The sequence below is a fragment of the Triticum aestivum genome, chromosome 5B, assembly GCF_018294505.1.
Source record: "Triticum aestivum cultivar Chinese Spring chromosome 5B, IWGSC CS RefSeq v2.1, whole genome shotgun sequence".
Taxonomy (NCBI): domain Eukaryota; kingdom Viridiplantae; phylum Streptophyta; class Magnoliopsida; order Poales; family Poaceae; genus Triticum; species Triticum aestivum.
This window is the reverse complement of record NC_057807.1, coordinates 242606965-242619069: the sequence shown is the minus strand read 5'-3', so window position 1 is coordinate 242619069 and position 12105 is coordinate 242606965. Positions and strand designations below refer to the sequence as shown.

The 12105-nt window shown below is 47.0% G+C and overlaps 1 long non-coding RNA gene across 2 annotated transcripts; it reads left to right on the top strand.

The window, feature by feature from the left end:
* Nucleotides 1-414: 414 nt before the first annotated feature.
* On the top strand, nucleotides 415-3489 carry LOC123111180 (uncharacterized). 2 transcript variants are annotated; one of them, XR_006454261.1, is made up of 5 exons: nucleotides 415-909; nucleotides 1032-1105; nucleotides 1198-1353; nucleotides 1660-2335; nucleotides 2910-3489. It is a non-coding gene; the product is annotated as an uncharacterized lncRNA (long non-coding RNA). The 2 variants fall into 2 exon arrangements; XR_006454260.1 differs by having other exon boundaries at nucleotides 1660-3489.
* The last annotated feature ends 8616 nt before the right edge of the window (nucleotides 3490-12105 follow it).

The window sequence follows — 12105 nt, the reverse complement described above, 5'->3', positions numbered from 1 at the left end:
TTTAATAAAATGCACAACCCAGTTCATTTTTTATATTATAAGATTACCAAGCCCAACTTAATTTTTTTAATAATATTCGTATCTCAATATTATTTTTATAATAAATGCTCAGTCCAGACCATCATTTTTTTCTCACCCATCCCAGAAAATGGGTCCATTTAAACCTATAAGGATGCTAGCCAACTTGCCTCTAGGAGGCTCCCCCGATTTGGGCTTTGTTGGCCGTCGGATTTGCCTTCTGATGCGTTTGAGCCGTTGGATCTTCACAGCAGTAAAATCAAATTTTCACCTCACGGTCATTTTCGCTGGCCAATGACGGGTGGGCTCGTGTCGTGTGCTTGTTGGTTGGGTTCGTCGTCCCCGCATGTACAAAGTTTTGGCCAATCTGCTATGCGCATTTCGTGTCCAATCTTACCCTCGCCTCGTCCCGACTCCCACTCCCACTTCAGCTGCCAACAAACTCTATCCCCTTGCCCAACGCCCCAAATCCCCACAGCCGTCGCATGGCCTCGACCCTCCTTCCCTCCTGCGGTCCCACCGCACCCTCTCCTTGCTCGCAACCGCCTCTATCCCACCTATGCCCGAGTTCTGCCTTCCTCGCCCGCCTCCTCCTCCTTGCCATCGGCGAAAGCGGTGAGCATAGGGGCAGCGGAAATGGCTGGATGCGATGAGCTTGCCTCCGACGGTGCCAGGAACCTCCACGCAAGGGCGACCCCATGGATCCGTCCCTATAGGAGAGAGAAGATGTGGAGGGAGGGTTGAAGGATAGGGGAAGGTAGGCGTGCTAGGGCGGGGTGGTCTCGCCGGCGATGACAGGGTCGGCTGACCGGAGTTGGATCGATATCCCGGCTGGCACGGCTCGGCTCCAACTCCCTCTTCCACCTCTCCGCTCCCCGACACTCAAATCTGGTAAATCTCCTCTTAGTTCATTGTGCTCTTGGACGATTACCGGATTAGTTATCAATACTAATCCTGATGCTACCTTGGAACTGTATGGTTGGCTGATTTATCTTGTTTGACCCCTGTTCCAGGCTCTTCTGCACACATCAGTAGCTACGGAAAGAAATCTTGTAGTGGAGTGGGTTCATTTGTATGATCTTGGAAGGTGGTTTGTGTTGTTGACTATGGACTTCAGACCGTTTCTATTTTCCTCCGTGAACCTACCACTGATGCTTTGGAGGTGCTTCCTTTGTGTAGATGACCTCTGAATCCCATTAGAAAGCATGGCAGCGGATTAAGGTTAGCGCATTTCGAGAAGCCAACAGATAGCCGCCTACTTCCTTAGGCTGACAATCACCTGCAGGATAAAGTGCAATGTTTTGCTGAGGGGTTGGAGCAGGACCGTAGGAGGAGGTGAGAACAAGGGTCATTTCAGATCCACATGAACCATCCAAAGTTTTTGTTAATAAGTTTCTTAAAATGAGCACTCCATCCTTAATTACAATCCTTTTAGTTCATTTGAGTAGTAGCTGACTTAGTTGTTTATGTGCTTATGAACAGATGAGTATAGTTTTATTTTGCTTGGCAAGGACAAGATCTTGCTATTAATCAACTTTCTAGAATAATGTTTATTGATTTGAATTATGAAATTTGCTTTGTTATCATCTTCATATATTTTGACCTAAAAGGTGTAGGCTGAGATGATCGTTTTATTTGCAGACAAGATCAAGGATTGGGCCAACATGGTCGTCACGCACGAACCAGTGTAGCCCATTGGCACTGGTAAAGTTGTATCGGCTGCTCAGGCACATGAAGTAAGTTCCTCCATTTAGGTGTATTGGTGTTTCTGAACTAGCAGGCACAATTCATCTCGTGACCGCTGGCCGTTGTCTTCCCTTCTACTAAAATTTGTGACCAAGTGATTAACCTGAAACTGAAGCTTGGTCTTTCTCCAGATTTACCATGGTGTAATTTTATGCTACAGTCAAGCCTTGGATAGAAAATAAACATGTTATGAAGATGATATATCAATTTTAGAAATACATATTGAAGGACTATAGCAGTGTTTCTTTTTACTGAATTTCGTTTTGTTTTTTCATCTTATTGCTCATTTTGTTGAAATGTTTATTCAAATGTGCCTAATGTTTCTTTGTTTTTCTAGGTTTCTCAAAACTAACAAATGCTGATCTTTGATAAATTAGGAGGCTGAAGATGCTAGCTTATTGAACTCTCAATTTGGAATTTTTTTGGAGATGTGTAGTGTTGATAAAGAAATGTAGGTATGTATGAGTATGTTGTTTGCATCTTGTGACGCTCACATGCTCGTGCAACTGCTACCTAGATTTGCCGCCACCGCCTCGAGAAGCTTCTGCCTGTAAATCTAGTTGCCACCATGGTAATTTATTTTCAGTCCCAACTCTCTTCCTGTCCCCCGCACTTGCTTGCTACAGGTTCTTGTGGTGTGCGTGCTTGTTGGCTTAGTGACGTGTGTGTTCAGGCACATGTTGTCTTTGCCTGCCAGGGTGTTGGCGCTGCTACTTGGCCGGTTACAACGAGTAGGACGCTGTTAGGGTGGTATTTCTCCCTGGTCAGCCAAGGAGTTCGCACATCTCTCGGTTCTCTGGGCATGTCACCATGAACAAGCAGAGTGGGGGGACGCGCTTCTACTTGTTCTTAGAGGCTTAGGCACAACCTCTCCTTCTTTAGCTCAATTGGGATTTCTTACTTACCTCATTCTCTTGTTTTACATTTTTTCACTTGGTCACTTATTTCTGGAAAGATTTTATAGTTATTATCTTGAGCTGCGTGTAGTTCAATAATGTTTCGGTTGCTACTTGGTGGGTACCTGAAGGAGAATAAACATTATTGTTCGGTTGCTACATTGGCTCTTTTTCTAGAATATGCCTTAATTTATGGGAAAATGCAGTCTTCATTTACTGAGTTATAATTTTTGTCTTGCTCTCTTCCAGGTCCCTCATATAGTGGTTCAGAAAAAAAACCTATCCAATGGAGATGATGCATGAGGAGTGGCAAAGTCATGATCCATGAAGCCCTATGTTATTCTTTTTCTCACCGTGATTTTGCTTTTTTATGGTTGGATGCCAAGTAACCAAGCAGACGCTTTTTCGTAGATTAGTTGCTTAGTTTCATAAGTTGAATTGCGTTGTCGAGTGCAGTGTGTAGGCACTTTCTCGATTGCTCAGCAGGCGATCAACGCGGCACATGTGGAGGCTGTGAGAGCTGCGAATGGCACTGGTCTTGTCATACTTATGAGCAGGAGAACGATCCACATTAATCTTAATGCCACTCTGAGCAGCCGAGATGTTGACTGCTGCTTGAGATTGATTTCTACGTTGAAGGGAAGGGAGACCTATTTGAGTTCCTGTATGAAAGGGTAAAGAAGAAGGTGCATGCTGTCGTGGTTGTTGCTGAAGGCGTTGGTCAGGAGTTGATTACCCAGACTGATGACCAGAACCGAGAGCGGGATGAGTATTTCAACATGTTGTTCCTTGACATTGGCCTTCTTCTATAAAGTTTACATGCAACTCTCCTCCATGGTTTCTCATTTCTCTTACCGTTGTTGTATCAAAACAATTGTATTTTTGTTGATGGCCGCTTGGGCTCATTTTCGAGGAGAATGAGATGTGGGATAAACTACTCTGAAATGTTTAGTTCCCTTATTAGCTAACTAATATTGGCTGTTGTTGCACATCATACAATTGTACTCTGATGTTGCCATCTTGCCTTTTATGTACACAATCAATTAAACTTTTACCAAGTTCTTACCGTATGTATTTGCTCAAACACAGTTAATGAAAGTTTGAGTTACTGAAAAATGCAAATATTTTCAACAAGTACATGGTTTTAAATGGGACTCTGCGCCAAATATAATTTTTTGGCACAACGGGTTATACATTTTTTTAAAACTCAGATTTCGCAATGTGATGGAAATTTTTAAAATAGCATGGTTTAGCACATGAGCTTTCTACTACGAGTATCGAATATGTCCTTGCAAAATAAAACTCTTTTCATCGACAACATGGCTTTAGTGGGTCTCTGCGCCATTTAGCGCAATGGGTCAACTAGTTTCTACTAAAATCAAATGGCTTGTAAATTATAAGAAATGATAAATGTGTTGCATGTACGCAATATTATTTTTCACCCAGCTCAGTAAATAGGTGTATTCGAATAAATAATAAAATGCATTGTAAATTATCATAAATAGAAAATCGACTATTATTATTTTTACCCAGACCAGGAAATAGATTATTTTTTGAGTCAAAGTCCAGTAAAAAGATGTATTGGCAAACAAAATGAAATGGGATGTAAAACCTAAATAAATGGGTTGCATTCTGCCATGGCTTTCGAAGCTGACTTTGGTGGGCCACTAGATGAAGCCTGTGCAAGGTGTTGTCCATTAAGTGAACAATACGATTTAATGGTCTAAAACAAAAGGTCAACAAATTATTCCGACATCTGTAGTCGTTGGATTGACATCCAATGGCCATCCTGCTTCTTCAATGTCTGATCTAGTTGCTCTTGCTCTAGCCGCCAAAACCATCGCCAGCTGGAGCGCCTGCATTTGCTTCCCCGTGGCCGGCTGTGCTGCCGCACAGACATCGCTGCCCCACCCTACTCCCAACAGTGGCCAGGTCATACCTATACTCACCCACACCTTCTATTATTCTCCGACGAAGGCAGCCTCACCCGGCAGCCGAACTAGCCCCTCGTACTCCCCTTCGCCAGGGACTCCAGTGCCCCTTGTTCCACGACTCTAGATCATTCCCGTCTTAGGCCTCACCATCATCCACCGCCTTGGTGCTCTCGGCGCGGCGTGGTCAACATGGTCAAGGAACGACTTCCGTCGGAACAGGACTGTACGTGGAGAGGCTGACAGCTGGGTCCACGGCCGCAGCAAGGAAGTGCTTCCTTATTACGCGCATAATAATGATTCCTCCACCTGACAGCGGGACCTACCAGAAGGGCCTCGAAAAAAAGTTCCCCCTGACATCTGGGACCCACCAACTATGTCTTCGCACGCAAGGAAGTGCGTCCATATTACGGGCCAAAAAATGATTCTTTCCCCTGATAGCTGGGACCCACTAGCTATATCTTTGCACGCAAGGAAGTGCCTCCTTATCCTCCGTGACAGCTGGGACCCACCGGGTCGAACCGTACATAGGGTTGTCTATCTGGTCGTGAACGTGTACGTACATACTGGTCGATCGGTCTCTTTGCAACGATGAACTGGGGCCGAGTAAGGAGATGCACGTGTCGTAATAGAGGCGCGGATGTAGAATGTCACGCAGTCCCGTCTATATATATCGTGTACACGTATATACAGCCACGCTGCAAGAAAATAAATACGGCTACGTACATACATAAGGGCGGGGTCTCAAATGCGTACTTGCGCATATCTACGGCCAAGGCTCGTGTACATGGAGAGGCAATAGACGGCAGCAAGGTCGTCCTGTTCGTCTGCAGCTAACCGGTTGGGTCGGAATGGAGGAAACAACATTGTCTTGAGCCAAGTGACTGAGTCGAAATGCATCATGTTCATCGGGAGTGAAGCCACTGGGTCGGAACGCGTCCTGTTCATCGGGAGCCAAGCCACTGGGTCAGAACGCGTCCTGTTCATCGGGAGCCAACCGGCTTGGATGGAACAGCTGGAACAGGGTCTGGCGTACCGCAAAACGGGGGAAAACGGCCTTCTGTTCGACCGCGTACGGTCGAAATGGGGTCCTGTTCATCGGGAAGTGTCTGGCGTACCGCAAAATGGAGGAAACGGCCTTCTGATCGAGTGCCTACGGTCGAAACAGGGAGCTGTTGATCGGGAGGGGTGTGGCGTACCACAAAACGGAGGAAACAGACTTGTGTTGGAGCGCCTACGGTCAAAACGGGGTCATGTTCATCGGGAGGGGTGTGGCATACCGCAAAACGGGACTCCACGGGCTACTGTTCATCCACCATCTACTGCCTCGCTCCAGCCTCCATGGGCTACTGTTCATCCACCGTCGACTTCCTCCACCCTCCACCTGCTATTGTTCATCCACCATCTATTTCCTCCTGCCTCCACCAGCTGCTGTTCACCATGGGGGTCCTGTTCACCCAGCCTCCACCGGCTATTGTTCAACCAACCCTCCACACGGGGGCCTGTTCATCCACCCCCAACCGGCTCGAGTGTGTGGCGGCCTCCTATCGATCGGGTCCTTTTCATCAAGCGGCAACGACCTCTACTACCACGAGGTCCTGTTCATCCAACACCCAACGGAAACTGTTCATCCAACCCCCAACAATGATCACTGTTCATCAAGAGGCAACAGGTTCGATTGGCTTTAGTTAGCAACAGTAGCGAAGGAATCACTCGATCGGGTTTAGTTAACAGTCATGGATCGATCGATCGCTCTGGTTTAGTAATGTGTAGCCACTGCAATCGCTCGAGTTCAGTCAGCGAACGCCTCGCTCAGGTTCAGTTAGAGCCCAATGCCTCGCACACACACGCGTATGTGTACGAGAGAAACACGCAATCCCTCCATGCATCGCTCGGCCCCGACCACCCACCGTAACCGGGAACTCCCCAAAATTTTCGTCGCCCTCGCTTCTACCATGATTTTTTCCGTCATGGACGGCCCAAAGAATGCCATGCAGGTGCATCCCCTGCCCGCCCATGACGAAAAGTCCATTATTTATCATGATTTTTTGTCATAGAAGTAGGAGCCTACCACATCTATGATGATACGTGCTTTTGTCACAATTATTGTCATAGAAGTGTCATAAGCATGACAGGAAAAAATTTCGTTCAGGCCAAAATGTCATGGATGTGTCTTTTTTTTGTAGTGGTGCGTATCATATATTAAGAGAAGAAGGGGGTGAAACCCCGCCACAGTTATTTACAAGGCGTTAAACACAACACACTCTACCGCAAGTCCTCCAAAGTGAACTACTCACCCGCGGCCCACCCATCTACTCCTACAGAAGATATCTGGAGGTCGGCGTGTAGGATACCTGCCTTCTTCCAGGCCACACATTCGTATGTTATCCGTTGTAGCACATGCCGCACGTCCGGTGTCTTTCCTTTGAACACGATTGAGTTTCTGTGCTTCCACAACTCCCACATGACAAGTAGGTGAATGGCGCGCACTGTCTTGGCATACCGTCCAAGGTGTGTTGCCCGTGTGAACCATGTTGATAGCTCATCTCCCATTGATGGTGATAGGCCAATCATGCCCACAATTAGGCCTACCTTGCTCCAAACGTCCCTTGCAAATACACATTGAGTCAGGAGGTGGTTAATTGTTTCATCATCTTGGTTGCAAAAAGGCAGGTGTCCTGATGTGGGAGACCTGATACGTCTCCAACGTATCTATAATTTTTTATTGTTCCATGCTATTATATATTCTATTTTGGATGATTAATGGGCTTTATTATACACTTTTATATTATTTTTGGGACTAACCTATTAACCGGCGGCCCAGCCCAAATTGCTTTTTTTCGCCTATTTCAGTGTTTCGCAGAAAAAGAATATCAAACGGAGTCCAAACGGAATGAAACCTTCGGGAACATGATTTTTGGAACAAACGTGATCGGACTTGGAGTGGACGTCAAGCGACAAACGAGGAGGCCACGAGGTAGGGGGCGCGCCTACCCCCCTCCCAGGGTGCGCCCTCCACCCTCGTGGGTCCCTCGTGGCTCCACCGACCTACTTCTTCCTCCTATATATGCCTACGTACCCCCAAACCATCAGGGGAATCCATGAAAACCTAATTCCACCGCCGCAACCTTCTGTACCCGTGAGATCCCATCTTGGGGCCTTTTCTGGCATCCTGCCGGAGGGGGCATTGATCACGGAGGGCTTCTACATCAACACCATAGCCTCTCCGATGATGTGTGAGTAGTTTACCTCAGACCTTCAGGTCCATAGTTATTAGCTAGATGGCTTCTTCTCTCTCTTTGGATCTCAGTACAAAGTTCTCCTCGATTTTCTTGGAGATCTATTCGATGTAATCTTCTTTTGTGGTGTGTTTGTCGAGACCGATGAATTGTGGGTTTATGATCAAGTTTATCTATGAGAAATATTTGAATCTCCTCTGAATTCTTTTATGTGTCATTAAGTTATCTTTGCAAGTCTCTTCGAATTATCAGTTTGGTTTGGCCTACTAGATTGATCTTTCTTGCAATGGGAGAAGTGCTTAGCTTTGGGTTCAATCTTGCGGTGTCCTTTCCCAGTGACAGCAGGGGCAACAAGGCACGTATTGTATTGTTGCCATCGAGGATAAAAAGATGGGGTTTATATTATATTGCATGAGTTTATCCCTCTACATCATGTCACCTTTCTTAATGCCTTACTCTGTTCTTTATGAACTTAATACTCTAGATGCATGCTGGATAGCGGTCGATGTGTGGAGTAATAGTAGTAGATGCAGTATCGTTTCGGTCTACTTGTCGCGGATGTGATGCCTATATACATGATCATACCTAGATATTCTCATAACTATGCTCAATTCTATCAATTGCTCGACAGTAATTTGTTCACCCACCGTAATACTTATGCTATCTTGAGAGAAGCCACTAGTGAAGCCTATGGCCCTGGGTCTATTTTCCATCATATTAATCTCCCATCAACAAGCTATTTCTGGCGCCGTTTATTTTGCTTTCTTTATTTTTAGTCTTTATCATAAAAATACCAAAAATATTATCTTATCATATCGATCAGATCTCACTCTCGTAAGTGACCGTGAAGGGATTGACAACCCCTTTATCGCGTTGGTTGCGAGGTTCTTATTTGTTTGTGTAGGTACATGAGACTCGAGTGTTGTCTCCTACTGGATTGATACCTTGGTTCTCAAAAACCGAGGGAAATACTTACGCTACTTTACTAGATCACCCTTTCCTCTTCAAGGGAAAACCAACGCAGTGCTCAAGAGGTAGCAAGACCTCTTCTTGCCAGCCTGTCTGAAGTCCACACTCTATTCCTTAGAGCTAGCCATGCAAAGAAGCGGCAACGCAGGGGGCACTTGATGACCATGTGAAGTTTGCTGTCGGTGAAACCTGTAAGGTAGCGAACTTGGCCGCGTAGGCCGATCTGGCCGAGAACTGGCCATCCTTCTCCCACGAACATGTCAATTGGTCCGGCCGTTGTGCATCCAAGGTTGTGCTTCCCACCTGTGTCCACAGTTGCAGTAACTGTAGTAGCTCGCCCTCGTTCATGTCCAGCCCTACATCGTGGGCCCATGTTGCGTCTATCAATGCATCGGCAACTGTTCTGGAATGCTTCACTCTCCTTAACACCCTCACATATATATATCTCCGGAGCCAGCTCTAGTAGGCAATATCCATTGAACCATATGTCCTCTCAAAATAAGGTTGTTCGGCCGTCCCCCGGAGACGTTGTTGCCGCCGCCTGAAACAGGCCTCTTGCCTCATCCGGTACAGTGAACTTGAACTTCGCCCACGGTCTAGATGGGTCCGCTCTCTGGAGCCATAACCACTTCACTTGAAGTGCCACATTCATCCACTTAAGATTTGTAAGACCTGGGCCTCTTGCCCATTTTGGCCGGCAGATGGCCTCCCATGCGACAGTGTATTTTCCACCTCCAGTGTCTTATTTTCCGCACCATAAGAAGCTTCTGCATATTTCCACCATTGCCTTGATCGTTTTTGGTGGCAGTCCCATGGCAAGCATGGAGTGCACTGGTATAGTAGACAAGACAGACTGCACAAGTATCATTCGACTGCTCTTAGGTAGGGATGTTGTTTTCCAAAATGGCAGTCGCGTCGCCAGCTGTTCCACCATATCCTAGAATTGTGCTTCACTTTGCTTCCTACTGGATAGTGGTAATCCGAGGTACCGGCATGGGAAGGTGGCACTCACAGACCCCAAACAATTCAGACATCAGTTGCATGTCCTCCGGAGTGCATCTGATCGGTAGGGCGGAGCTTTTCTGCCTGTTTACCTTGAGGCCTGAGGCGTGTCCAAACAGGTCCAAGATGGACGAGCAAGTCAGGGTGTTCCTCTCCTTCGGCTTCAGAAATATCATCACATCATCAGCATACATGGATATCCGGTGTTTCAACCCAGTCCTCGCTAGAGCGTCCAGCAAACCCACCGTTGTCGCGTGCTCGAACAATCTTTGGAGTGGCTCCATGCATAGTATGAATAGCATGGGTGAGAGGGGGCTTCCTTGTCTTAACCCTTGGCAATTTAAGATCATTTCCCCGGGGATCCCATTCACAGAAAATTTGGTGGATGATGTCGCGAGTAAACCATAGATCTAGGAAATCCACTCTGCACCAAAACCCATTTGCGCCAACACTTCTAGCAAGAACGACCATTGAGCGGAGTCGAAAGCTTTGGATATATCTTACTTCATGGGAACTATGGGGTCCTTCGGGGCATGTAACCTGCGTGCCTTCCCTTGTACTAACATGAAATTGTCATGTAAGGATCTTCCCCGCACAAATGCACTTTGGTGGTTGCCCACGAGAAGCGGCAGGTCATCTGCGAGGCGGGTGGAAAGTATCGTGTCAAAGATCTTGACCACTCCATGGTTAAGACTCACTGATCTGAAATCTTTGATGTCCACCGCCCCCACCTTCTTCGGCAAGAGAGAGACAGTGGCTCTATTAATTACCTTCATCCCCCTCATGTCTCCACACTGGAATTCTTTGAGCGCCCTCATGAAATCATCTCTGATAATAGCCCAACATGTTGCGTAGAAACATCGTGTGAACCCATCTGGTCCCGGTGCCTTGTCTAGTGGCATGTCCTTGATCACCTTCTCGACCTCCCGGGCAAAGAAAAGCGTGTCCATATGTGCCAAATCTCTCTGCGGTAGCCCTAGCACCTCCAGGTTTAAGGTGCAACTCCTCTCCGTGGTTAGCCCCAAGAGCCTTTTGTATTATGTATCCACCGCTTGCGCAATATTTTCCTGGCCTGTGTATAGATGCCCCTCTGAGGTGATGGAGAGAATTAGGTTCTTCCTCTGCCTTTGACTAGCTTGCCGATGGAAAAAGGCAGTGTTGGCTTCCCCTTCCTTAAGCTGCAAGAGCCTAGAGCACTGTTGGGCAATGGATCTCTACAGCGAACATAACCCAAGGAGTTTCCTCTTCAGGGTTTTGTGCAGCTCATACTCTATCATCTGAAAAGGCTCTCGAGTCCATTGCCACGTCGAGCCGGCCAATGACTTCCAGTACAATCGCGATTTGCATTCTCATGTTGCCTATCCACCTATCACTCCATCGTTGCAGCGCCTTTGCAGTGGCTCTCAGCTTGTTGTAGAGCACGGCAAAAGCATTGCCATCCGAGGCAATCAAGTTCCAAGCCGTCTCCACCGTCTGGAAGAAGCCCTTAGCGTTAGGCCAGAACTGTTCAAAACGGAATCATCTTCCGTATGCAAAATCCACCTTGAGGTCCAGGAGGAAGGGACAATGATCTGAGATCGTTGATCCCAAGCCATAAGCAAAGCTGTCGGGTGCAAGTCATCCTAGTAGTTTGACATGAAGACCTGGTCAATTTTCTCCAAGGTTGGCCGCCTTCTTTCATTTGACCATGTGAATTTGCGTCCGTTCAGGTACATCTCCTTAACTTCCAATATGTTCGTTTTCCTCCGAAATCTGGCCAGCATCCGCCTGTTTACCACGTCATTTTTTTGTCTTGTGGATTAACTAGTAGGTTGAAGTCCCCCACAAAGGCCCATGGGCCAACGTGTAGGTCACGTATATCTACCAGTTCCTGCATGAACGCGATTTTATCTGTATCCGTTTGTGGGCCATAAACGCCCGTAATCCACCAGTGTCCCCCATTCTGCGGTGTGACTAGGGCCGAGACCGTGTTTATAGTGTATCATGGATTCGAGAGCCTCACAAAAGTTTCATCCCAAGCGAGCAAGATGCCTCCATGGGCCCCCATAGCCGGCAAGTAGAAGAAGTTCTCTAGTTTACTGCCAAGGCATTGCCTTACAATGTCTGGCATCATAGTTTCAATTTTTGTCTCTTGGAAGCAAACAATGGCTGGGTTTGCCGCCTCGACCACCTGGTAAATTGTACTACGCCGCGCAGGCGAATTTAGACTGCACATCCACACTAGAAGCTTGTATGGTTGCATATCCATGTCATTATCCTACCCTCCACAGACCACAGTCCCGCTACTGTCTGTCTTCCACGTCC